At 44.4% G+C, this 16651-nt stretch overlaps 1 protein-coding gene and 1 pseudogene across 3 annotated transcripts in view; both read left to right on the top strand.

Moving 5' to 3' along the window:
• The window catches only part of RCAN2 (regulator of calcineurin 2), a 274441-nt gene that overhangs the window by 94326 nt on the left and 163464 nt on the right, over positions 1-16651 (top strand). The gene's annotated exons all lie outside the window — the stretch shown is intronic.
• Positions 2422-4930, top strand: LOC122489588 (annotated as a pseudogene).

The following is a 16651-nucleotide window of genomic DNA, read 5'->3' as shown; positions in this document are numbered from 1 at the left end:
GTTTTGTCCCTCTGATTATCCTGGGTGACGGTTCTTGGAATCTAGTTGTAAGAGGATCACTAGGAAACTTGCTAGAAAACTGAGTTCTCTGTCTTTTCACAGAGTTTCTGTTACAGTGGCCTAGAATTGGGCTCAGAAAGGTGCATTTTTAACAACCATCATGGGTGTTTCTCCTTCCAGTGGTCGGTGGAGGAGGTATTTTAGGAAGTGCCACCGGCCATAGAGAATAGGGTTCAAGGCAGAGAGAAGCCTTTCTTTTCTTACAAATATTGGTCATTTTTTTTTCTTGAAAATGGCCAGTACCACCTTTTCGCCCCACTGCTATGGGATAGTGGCCACGGGAGCCCTGAGCCAGGTCTCCCCTACATGCAGTGGGGCATGGACAATGCCTGGGATTTCTGGGCCACAGGAATAGATGCCGATGTGAGGGCAGGGGGAAGAGAAAGAAAGAAGCAACGAAAAGCATCAACTGTCAGGAACTAATGGGAGAAACTGATTCCCAGGCAGGGCAGTGCTGCCTTCACCTCTGAGAGCAACCAGTCATGTCTCCCCGATGTTAGCATTCTGGTTCAAGATAAATGGTAGTTGAGGATGAGAGGGGTGGGCAATGAGCTTTCTTGGAAGTCTGGATTCAGTGGACTTGAGTAAGTACCCAGGAGAGTGGAAGACCATGCCAGGTAGAGAAACCAGTGAAAACCAGGCAGCCCTCCCAGTGGAGGTGGTCACATGAACAGGCAAGGTAGAGAAGAAATTCCAGTTTTTGGCAGAATACATAAAGATGGGAAACCAAAAATTAGAGGTGGAAACCAGAGGTGGAATCCAGAACCTGGAGGAAACTTCCAGACGCAGGACATTTGTTTTTGGCTAGAAGATAGCGGGTGGGATATAGGGTTGCTGAGTTGCCTCGTGTATTCCAGGAACAGGAGTGTTCACTTTGGAGTTACCCTCGTGCAGTGGTTCGAATTGTGCCCCACCTCCAAAGGTGGGTCCATTCAGAACCTGTGAACGGGGCTTTATTTGATAAAAGTGTCATTGCAAATATAATTAAGTTAAAGATCTCAAGACAAGATCCTCCTGGATGAGGGTGAGCCCCACATCCAATGACAAGTGTCCTGAGAAGAGGAAAGGAGAAGGGGAGAACGCAGAACAGAAGGTGATAGGAATATGGTGGCAGGGATTGGAGTGATGTGTCTGTAGGTCAGGGCACATCCAGGACAGCCAGCAGCCACAGGAGCTAGGAGAGAGGCTTGGAAAGGGACTGTGCCCTGAAGCCTCCAGAAGGAACCAACCTTGCCAGCACCTTGATTTCACACCTCTGGCTTCCAAAACTGTGAGAGAATGCATTTCTGTTGTTGGAAAGCTCTGGGTTTGTGGTAATTTGCAACCCTAGGAAACAAACACATCTTTTCTGCCGTTCTCGATGTTATAGATTTGGGCAACCTGGCGTTCTGCTTTGAAAATGCAAGTATCTCAGGGAGTTAAGTGTTTATTATTCGTCATGCAGAAGAAGTTTTGTTAACTAAACATTTTACTCCTCCTAATGACCTAGGAAGGAGAAATAGTTGTGAGTTATTCCCAGGGGTTGGGGGAGAAAAATCGAAGAATTGGAATCAAACACTTCTACTTTAGGCATATTTTGTTACTAGCTGTTTGACCACGGGAAAGTCACTTAACCTCTCTGAAAATTAGTTTTGATATCTATGAGAATTTTAATGCTTATATATCAACCTGCTGCAATATAAGGAATCAGTAAGACAGGCCCTGTCAAGCTGTTTGTAAAACCTTGGGCTATTGTATGAACGTATAATAGCATTTGTTTTGTGGCAGGGAACGCTTTTAGGAGGAAGAGCTGCTTAGATTTATAGAAAAGGTTGGCCTGGAATGAAGCGGAAGACAAGGACAGGTAGCCCCAAACCTCTGCTATGAAATGTTTCCTGGTCTAATGAAAAAAGAAGGGATTTCAAATGTACCCCAGGACATATCGTTCTTCCTGGTCCAGGAACACTTTACATGAAAAGGGCTCTGGCCAACTGATCTGGAACCCTAACATGGTGTTTAATACAATGTCTGTGAAGAAGAAAAATGTAGTTGAGGTGCCAAATAATATCGAGACCAACTTTGCAACTGATCCACCTCTCGGTTAGTGACATGCTGTTGGGAGTGTCAGTGTTAAGTGACATCTTAGTGCCCTGAGTTTATGTAGCTTCTAAAAGTACTGTGTTCATGCATAAAGAATGTTTGGGTTTTTTAATATTGATTTGTTTTTGAGAAAGAGACAAAGTGCAAACAGAGGAGGGGCAGAGAGAGAAGGAGACACAGAATCTGAAACAGGCTCCAGGCTCTGAGCTGTCAGCACAGAGCCTGACGCGGAGCTCAAACTCGTGAACCGTGAGATCATAGCCTGAGCCAAAGTCGGACGCTTAACCGACTGAGCCACCCAGGTGCCCCGGAATGTTTTTGGTTCTAGAACAGTGTTTCTCAAACCCGAGCAGTGTGCAGACACTTGGAAAAGGAAAACAAAATGTCTAGACTTCAATTTAATAGTTTTCACAATGTGCTACCTGAGTGAATACAACACAAAGCTAAACGGGCACAGGGCGTCCATGAACGCCATGCTGGCTCTCCAGATTGTGCTGAGCAGGGACCACACGGAAGCAACTCTACCTAAGGGCCCTGCAGTTGGCGTTGATCTTGGCACCACCTGCTCTTGTGTGGGTGTCTTCCGGCACAGGAAAGTGGAAATGATCAGGGAAATCAAACCACCCCAAGTTATGTCACCTTTAGTGACACCAAACCATTGATTGATCCAGTCGCAATGAATCCCAGCAACACGGTTTTTGATGCCAAGCACCTGATTGGACGTAGATTCGACGATGCTGTTGTCCAGTCCGATAGGAAGCATTGGCCCTTCATGGTGGTGAATGATGCTGGCAGGCCCCAAGTCCAAGCAGAATACAAGGGAGAGACAAAACTGTTTCTATCCAGAAGAGATGTCCTCTCTGGTTTTGACAAAGATGAAGGAAATTGCAGAGGCCCACCTCGGGAAGACTGTTCCCAAGGTTGTTGTCTCAGTACCTACTTACTTCAGTGGTGCTCAGCGTCAAGCTAGCAATGATGCTGAACTGTTGCTGGCCTCAGTGTACTCAGATTCATCAATGAACCAACTGCTGTGGCTGTTGCTTATGGCTTAGACAAAAAGGTTGGAGCTGAAAGGAATGTGCTCATCTTTGACTTCGGAAGTGGCGCTTTTGATGTGTCAGCTCTCACTATTGAAGATGGGATCCTTGGGGTGAAATCTATATCTGGAGACACCCACTTAGGTGAAAAAGACTTTGACAACCGAATGGTCAACCATTTTATTGCAGAGTTCAAGTGTAAATGTAAGAAGGACATCAGCGAGAACAAGAGGGCAGTCCGTCACCTCCATACTGCTTGCAAATGTGCTAAGCATATACTTTCTTCCAGCACCCAGGCCAGTGTGTTTTTTTTTTAATTTTTTTAACGTTTATTTACTTTTGAGACAGAAAGAGACAGAGCGTGAATGGGGGAGGGGCAGAGAGAGAGGGAGACACAGAATCGGAAGCAGGCTCCAGGCTCTGAGCCATCAGCCCAGAGCCCGACGCGGGGCTCGAACTCACGGACCGCGAGATCGTGACCTGAGCTGAAGTCGGATGCTCAACCGACTGAGCCACCCAGGCGCCCCCCAGCACCCAGGCCAGTATTGAGAGTGATTCTTTGTATGAAGGAATCAACTTCTATACCTCTATCACTCATGCCCAGTTTGAAGAATTAAGTGCTGACCTGTTCCACGGCACCCTGGACCCTGTAGAAAAAGCCCTTTGGGATGCCAAACTAGACAAGTCTTGGATCCATGATATTGTCCTGGTGGGTGGTTCTATCCATATTCCCAAGTTCATAGACTTCTTCAAGACTTCTTCAATGGAAAGGAACTGAATAAGACCATCAACCCTGATGAGGCTGTTGCTTATGATGCAGCTGCCCAGGCAGCCATTCTTTCTGGAGAAATATATGAAAATGTTCAAGATTTGCTGCTGTTGAATGTCACTCCTCTTTCTCTTGGCATTGAAACTGGTAGAGGAGTCATGACTGACTTATCAAGGGCAATACCACCATTCCTACCCCTTTCCTAAGATTGAAGTCACATTTGATATTGATGCTAGTGGCATCCTCAGGGTCTCTGCTGTGGATAAGAGCACAGGAAAAGAGAACAGGATTGCCATCACAAAGGACAAGGGCTGCTTGAGCAAGGGAGACATTGAGCTCATGGTCCAGGAAGCCGAGAAGTACAAAGCTGAAGATGAGATGCAGTGGGACAAAGTGTCTTCCAAGAATTCACTTGAATCTCACACATTCAACATGAAAGCAACCATTGAAAATGAAAAACTTTAGGGCAAAATCAACAATGAGGACAAACAGAAGATTCTTGACAAGTGTAATGAAGTCATCAACTGGCTTGATAAGAACCAGACTGCTGATAAGGAAGAATTTGAACATAGCAGAAAGAGCTAGAGAAAGTCTGCAACCCCATCATGACCAAGCTGTACCAGAGCACAGGAGGCATGCTGGGAGGAATGTTTTGGGGCTTCCCTGGTGGTGGAGCTCCCCCATCTGGTGGTGCCTCCTCTGTGCCCACCGTTGAAGAGGTTGATTAAGCCAACCTGAGAATAGGTGTAGCATTGTTCTGCATGAGACGTTTGAAGGTCCCAAATTGGTAGCAAATGCCATGGAAGTTTTAAAGTCAAGCTGCTGCAGTAAATAAACTAGGCATCCTTGATACTTGAATATGGAATGTGTGTGCAGGGGAAGGAAATAAACATTGCACTTTATAAGCACCGTATGGTAAGTGGAAAATGCAATGTCTTAAATAAAACTGTATTTAAAATCGGCACCAAAAATAAAATAAAATAAATAGGCACAAAGTCCCTATACTTGTTGCTTTCATATAGGCCAAACATTAAATACAATCAAAACTAAAAACAACCACTATAAAACACTGGCTAATTTAATGTGACTGATGATATTCTTTGCTAGTTGATTCACTGATCGCAATGTGAACTGGGTACTGAATGCTGACTCAAGTTCTTTGGAGTTTGGCATGCCCCATATTCTCCAGGACTTTCTCTCTTGGAAGTTCTGCAAACCCTAATTTGTGCAGCAGGCTGTACAAATACATCTATTACATTTGACTTGTTTCTTTTCTCATTAGTCTGTGAGAATGAGTAGCAGCCGTGTCAACCCTGCAGACATAAAAATAAATGCCAGTATGGGCTCTGGTCATCTGTGATGTACCAGGATCGTCCAGATGATCCAGAAGATGTCAATATTACTGTGTTAAGGTTGTCATCTAAATGAAAACCCCACATTAAACATTCTCATAGTAGTAGCCATGGACCACTTTGAATACATCTTTGGAACTCCATTGACTCACCACAGCTTAGAAACACTGGCTTATACAGAACCTGGGCTTAATATATGAATTACGTTTTTTCATTTTACATTTATTACAAATATAATAGATATTCACTGTAGACATTTCAGAAAATTGAAATAATTCAAAAAATAAAATAAACACTATAATGCCATCATGCAGAGAAAAGGCACCGTTAACATTTAAATATCTTTTGTTTCACTATGCAAATACATGTGTATGCATATCGTTCTGTACCCTATTGAAGAACTTTTTTTCACTTAGCAAAGCACTGAGGGCAGCTTTTCAGATTACTAAATATTCTCCTACAATAACATTTTGATTGCCTTCAATTCGTCAATTCTTGGTGTCTGTCAGAATGTTCTTAATTGAATATTTAGATTGTTTCCAGTTTTCTGCCATCATAAATTATGCTGTGATAAATGAGCTTATTCCTGAGTTTTGTTACTCGTGAATAATGAGTCTATTTACTCGTGGGATATTGTCCTAGTATTATAACTCCTACATGAAAGAGAATGCAAAATTTAAAAGATTTGTGCACATACTAATTTTATGAATCAAATATGATAAAATAAAGACGTGGTGGTGATAACTCATAGCTGGATGAAGACGCATGGCTTAGGTGATTGTGAAAAATGATTGGTTCATTATTGGTACTCTGGGACAGAGAAAGCTGACTTAAAATGAAAACTTTTTAATATCATAGGGCAGTAATTTATTTGCATATAAAGGGCCTATTATTATTGTTTTAAATGAATGAATACATGATTTTTTCTCTTACTTTTTTGGAAATAATTATAAACTCAGAAGAAGTTGCAAAAATAGTACAGAGAGATCCCCTGGACCCTTCCTTCAGCTATCCCCAGAGGTAGCATGTTACTTAACTATGGTACGTTATCAGAACCAGGATATTGATATTGGGATTATACTATTAACTAGATTATAGAGCTTACTCAGATTTTACCGATTTCTATTTATTTAAAAAAAATTTTTTTAACGTTTACGTATTTTTGAGAGAGACAGAGCATGACCAGGAGAAGGGCAGAGAAAGAAGGAGACACAGAACTGGAAGCAGGCTCCAGGCTCTGAGCTGTCAGCAGAGAGCCCAGCGCAGGGCTCGAACTCGCCAGTGGTGAGATCATGACCTGGGCTGAAGTTGGATACTTAACCGACTGAGCCATGCAGGTGCCCCAGATTTTACCAAATTTTACATCTATTCACTGTGTGTGTGTGTGTGTGTGTGTGTGTGTGTGTGTTGTTCTATGAAATTGTCTCATATGTGGACATTCTCCTTAGAGAACTGTTCCATCATCACTACACGGAAACTCCCTTCGACGATCCTTTCCGGCCTCCCCTTCCCCTCACTCCCTGGAAATCATTGTTCTGTTCCCCACCTCTATAGTTTTGTCATTTTTAGAACGTTACATGAATGAAGCCACACTAGGGCATTTGTTGTGAAACACAGTAACTTCAACAAGCCTGGGAAGTATGCCCTAGGTTTCTGTTTACTCTTTGGCCATCAAGGTTGTTGTAGCTGAGATCAGAAGGAAGAGATGTCTCTTTGACATCATTGTAATGAACAAAAATCCCCTAAAAGCTAGAAATGTATTCTATTCAGTTTCGTATCTCTGTCATCCTGGGTGATACTCATTATATGTAATAGCCTATAAGGAACAATGCCTGAAGCGATCAGAATCGACATGAGCTGTAGATTCATCAGCTTCACCATGCCACTGGACACCCTCGCATCTCATCCCTGCCTGGCACCTCGCACAGTGCCAGGCAGATGTTGGTATGTCTTAGTCAGCTTGGGCTGCTATCACAAAAATACCATAGATGGAATGGCTTTAAACAACAAACAAGTATTTCTGACAACTCTGGAGGCTGCTAAGTCCAAGATCAAGGTGCTGGCAGATCTGGGGTTTGGTGAGGGCCCCCTTCTTGGTTTGCAGGTGATCGTACTCTTGCTGTGTCCTCACATGGTGGAGAGCAGAGACATGGAGCGAGCTCTTGTGTCCCCTCCTTAAAAGGATACTAATCCCATTCACGAGGGCTCCACCCTTTGGCTTATTTACCAAACACTTCACCTCCTAATATTATCCTATTTGGGGTGTGGTTTCAAAATATGCATTTTGAGGGGACACAGGCATTGATTCCATGTCGAGGCACCAGATAAATGTCTTTTGAATGAATGAGGCATTATTGTCTCTCTTTTATGGTTCCTCTGGCCCAAATCCCAGAAGTCTGTAGGCCTTCTGTGTGGTGTTCTCACAGCTAAGCACGAATAAGATGTGCATCCTTTACAATTCTGAACACCATGTTAACAAACCCTGGAGCAGTCACCCTCAGTGCAATGCCGTGGAATAAAGAAATCCAGTCTACGTTTGGTCTTACTGCTTCTACCGACCTTACATTTAATCTTCTCTTCTTAATACAAGTGATTCTAAACCTATGCCCAAGATCCAGACAAGAAACATAGGGAGAGAATGTGGAATTCAATCACGGAGCAAAGACGTTAGGTGAATCTAATTGAGGGGGAAAAGAAACTAGCTGCAACTTGGTTAAAGGAGCAGAATTTCTTCTCCCTAAATTAGGTGATAAAACACTGAAATAAGCAAATGATAAAAATTGGTCTAAGGCATAACTAGAAGTATATTCGATATGCAGGGCTCCGAAACTAACTCCAACTGGAAGAACTGGGCATTGGGTCCCCTGCTGACATAGCTCACAGAACTAAACAGTTAGAAAGACACCAGCTTGTTCATCTGGAATCTGGGCAGAATCAGCTTTGAAACACAGTGCCCGGATCCCATGGCTAGATACTGAATTTGACGGATAAATGTGTCACAGTCCTGAATCTTTGACCCAGAGAACATGGCACCCCTGGTGGGTAAATGTTTCTTCCCAAATTGGGAAAATGACTTTACAACCCACGGAAGATGCTAAAGGAAGCAGAGAGATGATGAAATGAGCCAACCTCCATAGCCCTAATGCTTCTCTGCTAAGTTTAGGAATGCATCTTGCCATCAGTTTTATTTGTGGTTAGACGCTATTAAAGGTGTCGGAAATGGTCTGACATAATATTGCAGAATTAACCTTGAAGTTTGATTTGAAATGTGTAATTAATATTAGACGTATTAGTTTATTTCGAGAGGGGTACAATACCTTGATTACATATGTACATTGTTTTTTACCTATTTAAGAGATCAGCCTTGAGCACAGCTGATTCTTCCCCGTTGTAGCATTTTCTCCATCTGGTTCTCGGGATCCTACCTTGCCCGAGGCCTGTGCTATAGCCGCTTTGCTGATTTGTCTTCCTCTGTTGAACCTCAAGTTGGAATGTTCGGACTCAGCCTTGGCTCTACCTTTCCACTCTCCCTAGCCCCATCCCATCTCACAGCATAAACACCACGGATGCCCTGGTGACCCTCCAATGCACGTATCTGACCTGGATCTCTGTTCTGAGATCCCAAATTGGATCTTCGTCTGCTCTTTGGCACCCTTGCTCCCGTCAAGGCCTCGCAAACCTTGTAGACCTAAGGCCAATTCATGACCCATCCCACCGCCACCCTATCACGACCCCTGGCAGTTTCTTTCCCTTAAGGGTTCCCCATCTCAGGAGATAGCAAGAAACTCTTCCTTTTAGTTGTTCACGCCAAAATTCTTACAGTCATCCATGACGCTTCCCTTTTTCTCATGAGGCACAGCCAGTCTTATCAGGGAATGCGTTCACTGCTTCTTCAAGGCACATGATTACTACCATTTCCCTTTCCACTATCTCCACTGTTTTTTTTTTTAATTTTTTTTTCAACGTTTATTTATTTTTGGGACAGAGAGAGACAGAGCATGAACGGGGGAGGGGCAGAGAGAGAGGGAGACACAGAATCGGAAACAGGCTCCAGGCTCTGAGCCATCAGCCCAGAGCCCGACGCGGGGCTCGAACTCCCGGACCGCGAGATCGTGACCTGGGCTGAAGTCGGACGCTTAACCGACTGCGCCACCCAGGCGCCCCTATCTCCACTGTTTCTACCCTGGTGGATCCACACCACCATCATCTCTTACCTGGATTACTTCGACTGCCTATTAGATAGTCTTCCTTTTTTGCTCTAGTCCCCACACATGAATGAAGGAGGTCCTGTTTAAAAGGTAAGGCAGATCCCGTCTCCCCAATGCTCAAAACCCTCCGCTGGCTCCCATTTCATTAAAGACAAAAGCAAAAGTCTTAACAGTATCCCACAAGGCCCCATGTGACCTACTTTTTATATAGAAAATGTAAAAGAAAAAGGAACATAGAGGGCATGAATAAAAAGTGTAGCAGTCTCTCAGGCAGAGAAGAACTTCCACTTATCTATTGAGATCCTGAAGAATCAGTTATACCTAGCCCATATCTATAATAAGAAATCTCCAACGTGAGTCTGAATGTCCTGACTTTTGGACCAGTTTTTATCCATTGGACTGTGCTCAATAATTCTGCCACACCCTGCTTTTATTCTTCCAGCATGGCCAGCCACATTTTGAACTAATAAGTCATAAATGTGGAACTGGCATAGGCACTAATGAAAAGTAATGCAGGACTTATTCAGCACATTTTAATTTACGCAAATGCCAAATCGTAGAAGCTCCGCTGACGTCTCTCGGTTAAGACCTGTGCATAAAGAACTTATTTCGGAACCTTTTTGTCTAGATTTACTGCTGCTGACGAATAGAGTTCTTGAATTCTAGAGTGCTCAGCACCTGTCAAGGACTTAAATCTGATCACTGCTAATAACAACAGTGTATCACTTCCTTACCAAACAAGAGAAGCATCAGCTATTGTTAGAACAACGCATCCTTTTGAATAGACCCTGCAGGGCATTGTCACAAAGCCTGAGCCGTGGAGGGTTGACTGGTGTGGCTCAGCTTTCAAACATAAGTCATCTTGCACGTTAGTTATCATTCAGACTTGAAAACACAGGCCCAAGGACTTACGTGGATTACACGCATTCAGGCGTGTTCACCTGGAGCGAGATTTGCTGATTTACTCTGAAAGTGTGCTCACAGTGTTGGCCACGCTGGCGGTTGCAGGCAGGGTGGGGAAGAGGTGAGGAGAAGCTGGACCCTAGGAGACTGGGGAGAAAACAGGCAGGTGGAAGAGAAAATGTAGGAGGCTCCACCGACCACCACAAACTAGATGAATTCAAACCAACTAAAACAAAACGTAAAAAGAAAGAATTCAGAAGAGGCTCCAAGAGGCAAGAAAAAAGGTAGTAAGTGGCCAGGCATTCTGTGGAGAAGCCAGTAAGTGCCAGAGAAGGGAGGCAAGAGAAAGGAGAAGCAGGAGTGTAGGGAAATGGATAATGTAGGAGAGGGCGGAGAGAACCATCCTTTTAGGAGCTAGCTGTGATGCTTCCTTTTCCTGGCAATCGGGGGCAGGGTTCAAGTATTACATGCTAAAAAGGCAATCTGTTCCTTCGTCAGAAGTCCAAGTACTCCAAGTATGGTGTATGGAAAGTTCTGTATACTGACAGCATCATCCATAAGAAATGCCCTTCACCTCACCATTTCCTTTGGGACAGAAAGTCTGACCAAAAGGGGTAGTAGCCACGTTTTTATTGAGCAATTACTACGTGCCACTTGCTGCACTGAGTGCTCCGTTTGTGTGATCTCAGTGAATTCTTACAGCGCCACGAGTCAATAAATGTCATTATCCCCATTGTCACAGGAGTCGGAACTGACAGTGAGAGAAAGTTGCCCACAGCTAGTTCGAGCCGTGGCTTTAAATTCATGGACATCGGTTCCCAAACCCCACACTTACACAAGTGTAGTAAATTGTGATACATAACACATTGAAACACTATTAGGAAGAATTTCAAGGTCATCTGGTTCCATTGTCAAATTCCAGGCTGTCAACTCTTTCAGGCTGATGATGGGATTTTTAATGGTCTGTTGCAAAGTTAGAAAAATAAGGCCATTATTATGAAATTTTAATATCACCAAGTTTACTTAGAGCATTTTTTAAAATGTTTATTTATTTTTAAGAGACGGAGAGACAGAGTATGAGTGGGGAAGGGGCAGAGAGAGAGGGTGAGACACAGAATCTGAAGCAGGCTCCAGGCTCTGAGCTGTCAGCACAGAGCCCAATGCAGGGCTCGAACCCACCAGCCGTGGGATCATGACCTGAGCCGAAGTCGGACGCTCAACCGACTGAGCCACCCAGGCGCCCCTCTTAGAGAATTTCTTATTCTGATAGTGTGTCATCCTTTTTTCATAAGTCTCTTAAAACAATGACCTTTCTTTAATGAAAATACGTTAATGATGGTTGGGTTTCTATTCGTATATGTAGAAATATAAATACTTGGTGGCCCTGTGTTGCCACCTGCCATGTTTTCAGTTGTACTTGTCTAGGAAATCCAAAGCTCTAGGGACCACGGATCCGGTTTTAACCTATACTTGGGAATTCCCCACAACATCCCTAAAAGATAGCCACACAGGTTTTTTGTTTTTTTTCCATATTTCCAATGATAGAATTCACTACTTTTTCTAATGTTTATTTATTTATTGAGAGGGAGAGACTGCTAGCACATGCAAGAGGGGAAGGGGCAGAGAGAGAGGGAGAGAGAGAGAATCCAAAGCAGGCTCCACACTTTCAGCGCAAAGCCCAGCACTGGGCTCAATCCCATGAACCATGAGATCATGACCTGAGCCAGGTTTAAGAGTTGAACGCTCAACCGACTGGGCCCCTCAGGTGCCCCAAGAATTCACTACTTTTTCACAGAGTCCCTGCTCTATTGGGAAAATTTTCTTCCTTTTATTGAATTACAGTCTGTCTTTATCTCATTAATGGAACAACAAAGAATAAGCATATCCTACTAGATTTGGAGGCAAATGTGTGAGGCACCCATCACCCATACTTTCCTCCTTCCAATACTTGCATATTGGCTGTCTTACCCATCACGCACTAGATGCCGCTTCATGAAAGCAGAGAGACCCTTTCCCTAGCGCCTAGGATGGTGCCTGGCGCAGAAGAGGTAAGCAACCAATATTTGCAAAATGAGTACTTTGTAAATGCAGACATTCGATAAATATCTGCTGAGTTTAATAATACAGCTAATCATCATCTACTTGACGGCACTTTAAATTTTATTTTAATTTTTTTTTACCTTTGATTTCTTTTTGAGAGACAGAGCATGAATGAGGGAGGTGCAGAGAGAGGGGGAGACACAGAATCTGAAGCGGGCTCCAGGCTCTGAGCGGTCAGCACAGAGCCCGACGCGGGGCTCGAACCCACGAACTAAGAGATCATGACCTGAGACAAAGTCAGATGGTTAACCGACTGAGCCACCCAGGTGCCCCAGTGCTTCAAATTTTTAATGGTTGAAGTCAGCTTTCATGCCCCCAGTAAGGCTTCTTTCTTTTTCCAGACTAAGAATGACCAATCCCCTGAGTTGCTTCCCCTGTGACAGTTTTTAGGCTCTTGCTGGTGTTCTGCCTTTGCACCACCCCAGAGCGTAAGTGGAGTTCCCAAAGCATTGCCTGAACACCGGAAGCAGGGCACCATGGGGCTTTGCCACGGCCAGCTCCGAAGGGTGTGTTTCCGCTCTGACCTTCATAACACGGCTGAAGCCTGCGTTGTTTAGGTCACATTATATGGTTCATCTATTTAGCATATGCTTGAGACATCTCCTGAATCCTTGTTACATTTCTTTTTATCAGGTAAAAATGTCTAGCTTCGGGCAACACTTAACATCTATCCCCTTTACATTTCATATTGGTTTTTGACCTATAATTTAGCCTATTGAAAGCCTTTTAAATGTTGATTTTTCATTCCTTCATTCACTCAACCATTGGTTAGTGAGCATGTACAACCCAGCAGGACCCATCTTCAAAGCCTCTCTCCTCTCTACTTTACCTCTCTCCTCTGTTACCTTGTGCGGTGAGCACAATAAACACGTATTCTTTGTATCGTCATTCCCCTGACCTGCCACAGTCCTCTGGGTTGACGTCTTCTCATAATCAATACTCTTGTGATCGGTAGTTTAATGAGCTATAAATCCTCCAGCTTCCGCTGTCATGTAGCCCCTGCTGTCCTCGGGATAGAAAGAAAACCTCGCCCAGGGTTTTGTTAGCTCATGCTCTCAAGATTTGAAATGTATCCCCGGGAGCAGAGTAGATTGCCCTCTGAAGAAGGAAAGAGATGGCCATGTGGTCTGCTGCACAAGTCAGCCTCATAAGCGAAGATGCCCACCCTGGACATGCACAGCTTCCAGCAGAGCTGGGAGCCGTGACTCTTCCCAAATGCTGTGGGCTGAGGCCATCAATTCTCTTGCACCAGCCCTGCCCTGCCCTTCCTGTCCATCAGCCGCAATTCAGCAGCCACGTCTCCGGGGAACCCTTTCATGCCGGGCACTGTCCCCACAACAGCCCCGTGCCGGGCCTGCGTGTCACAAACAAGGAAACTGAGGCACAGGGCAGTTGTGAAACTTGCCCAAGTCTGGGAGTTGGAGAAACGGAGCTGGAGTGTGGACCAGGCTGCCGGAGCCCATAGAACCTACCTCTCCCCTCTGCCGTAGGAGCTGTGGTTTCAGAGCCTGGCTGGCCTTTGCCTCGCCCTCCTTTGCTCAGGGCTGTTCCGAAAGACTCTCTTGTTCCCCTCACCATGCACTTGGCTGCCATGACATCCAAACACTCTACTGTGTACTTCACATACATGTCCTCACTCAGCTGCAGGCGAGGGAGCTCTTATTATTCTGTTTATAGATCAGGACACAGAAAGGGGGAAGTAACTTTCTCAACATCAGTATGCTTCCAAAAATGCATCTCACCGCTTCAGGGCCCTATTTACTCTGCTTCTATCTACCCACTTCTGAGTTCTCTAGACAAAGTCATTCCCAACCCTCTGCTGACGACATTCCCTGAGAGTCTAGTAATCTTCACAGAAACACAGTTAAGGGGATTCAACTGGACTTCTGTAAAGCAGTGGAAGTTTATAGTAACCAGTTTTTTGTTTGTTTGTTTTTGTTTGACTTTAATGATAACAGGTCGAACTCTAAACATAAACGCATTATGTAAAAAAACTTCAAAAGAAGATAGGAGAGCTCCAAATGTCACTTTCCATAGGGAACCTACCTGTAGTCGTGCTTTATGCAAAGGTTGGATTTTTCTATTTGGAGAGGCTTAGCCCTGGGGTTTGAATCCGTGTTCTAGAATGATCACAGGTACAGTGGGAACATTATCTTTCTCATACAGTATATTTGGTGCTCCATTTGCCTTTGATTTATAAAATAGTAACAGTTTTGAACCAAGTTGTCCCAGGTGGGACTCGAAATAATTTCACATTATAGTCAGGGGCACAGGGTTCACCTTCTCTGCCTGTCCTGAGTCCTCTTCAAGATTCTTCCATTTCACTGAGATCATTCTCTGATATCAACTGCCTTGAAAACCCCCTCTGGTTTCCCTGGGATCATACTTTCAACCGTTTTGCTTGTAACGTCGAGCACACGCTTAACATTTAATTACTTGAATCAGAATTAGTTCAGAGTGTGGTCTGGTCAACTTTCAGTTTTATTTGGTCTCAGATAGTGATGGTACTTGTTCACCTCTCTTTATTCTTAGCATTTCATAAGGTAAAGGACCATCGAGGTGGATGTTTGACAGAAGCACTTTTTTTTTATTATTATGTGACAGGAATTTTGCCGTCATCCTGTTATCTTGCATTCCCAAATCATCTGACCCGGTAGTGATAGAGGCTCCTTGGCAATCTCAATACCCACTTGAAATATTGCTCCTTCACAACACGGCAGCCTAGGGGCGCCCGGGTGGCTCAGTCATTTGAGCGTCTGACTTCGGCTCAGGTCATGATCTCACAGCTGGTGAGTTCGAGTCCCGCATCGGGCTCTGTGCTGATGGCTCAGAGCCCGGAGCCTGCTTTGGATTCTGTGTCTCCCTCTCTCTCTGCCCCTCCCCTGCTCATTCTCTCTCTCTCTCTCTCTCTCTCTCTCTCTCTCTCTCTCTCAAAAATAAATAAACACTGAAAAAATTAAAAAAAAAAAAGAACATGGCAGCCTAATTGAAGGCATGAGTCTGAGACTCAATGGAGATAATAGGTGGAGAACATTGGTGAGTCCTGAGTAGACTCGGGAAGGCTATAAAGCCACTATCCCGTTTTCTTTGCCTTCACAAGCCACATAGAACGAGCTCCAGAACAGCTATGTAAGGTGCAGCACACACACACTGTGCACCTACAGAGTCCTAAGCACTGGGCGTGATACCGCAAACACGGAGATGCATCACACGGGATGGAACCTGGAGGAGGTAAGGATGGGCTCGTGGGGAGGCTGGTACCCAGGCAGATCACTTCACTATCATCAATGCCAAGGGAGCATTGAGGCGAGGGGGGTTGAGGTTCCAGGGACCCTTCCTGAGGGAAATAATTGCTAAGCTGCATCTTAAAGAGTAAGAGGAAAGAGGAAAAGTACATTCCAGTGAGAGGGAACAGCAGGAAGAAAACTGAGGAAGCCTACAACAGCAGGCTGAGTGCAAATGGCTGTAAAAATTTTGTTATCGACACAGTGCGGAGAAGGAGCCAGGAGTGACCTGAGAGAAGTCTTGCCCTGGCGGTTCGCACGGAATCTGGCTTGCCTTCCCCCTGCAGAGTCCAGACTGCATCCCGTAGCCACAGGGAAACTTTGAAATTATTTGTTCTCTTAAATAATTAGTATTTGCCTGATCTTAGTCTTCCGCTCTTTTTTGTGTTTTTGGTTTCTCACGTTCCCCCAAAGTTGCTCACAAAATTTTCTGCTTCTAGAGCTTTGCTTCATTTGCGTATCTTCATCCTGTCTTGCATCCCTACCTCATCCTGTCAATCGTGCTCTGCTCTCTCCAGCCTGAATATTATTTATAGCAATAGAAGAGTTGCAAATCAGGAGTAGGGCAATGGTGCCTCTTCCGTCGAATGCGATTCCTGGGATGTGGCGGCTTCTCCGATGCGTTGCCCAGTTCCCCTTCCTGTGGATTTGTACCTCTCCTCTGTATTTTCCTTGGGTTGGAATTGGCCTCCTGTGGTTGAGTACACTTATAAAAATGCTTTTGGAGCAAAGTGATTGGTAGGAAAACCTTGAGCCTGAAAGCCAGAGAAACCTAGAGATTCTTTCTGTGGTCTTTGTGATAATGTTTTATTATGGAAAATTTCAAACACGTACAAAGTAAACAACATGTGTGATGAAC

This window comes from Prionailurus bengalensis, chromosome B2 (genome assembly GCF_016509475.1).
Source record: "Prionailurus bengalensis isolate Pbe53 chromosome B2, Fcat_Pben_1.1_paternal_pri, whole genome shotgun sequence".
NCBI lineage: Eukaryota > Metazoa > Chordata > Mammalia > Carnivora > Felidae > Prionailurus > Prionailurus bengalensis.
This window is presented reverse-complemented; position numbering and strand designations above follow the sequence as displayed.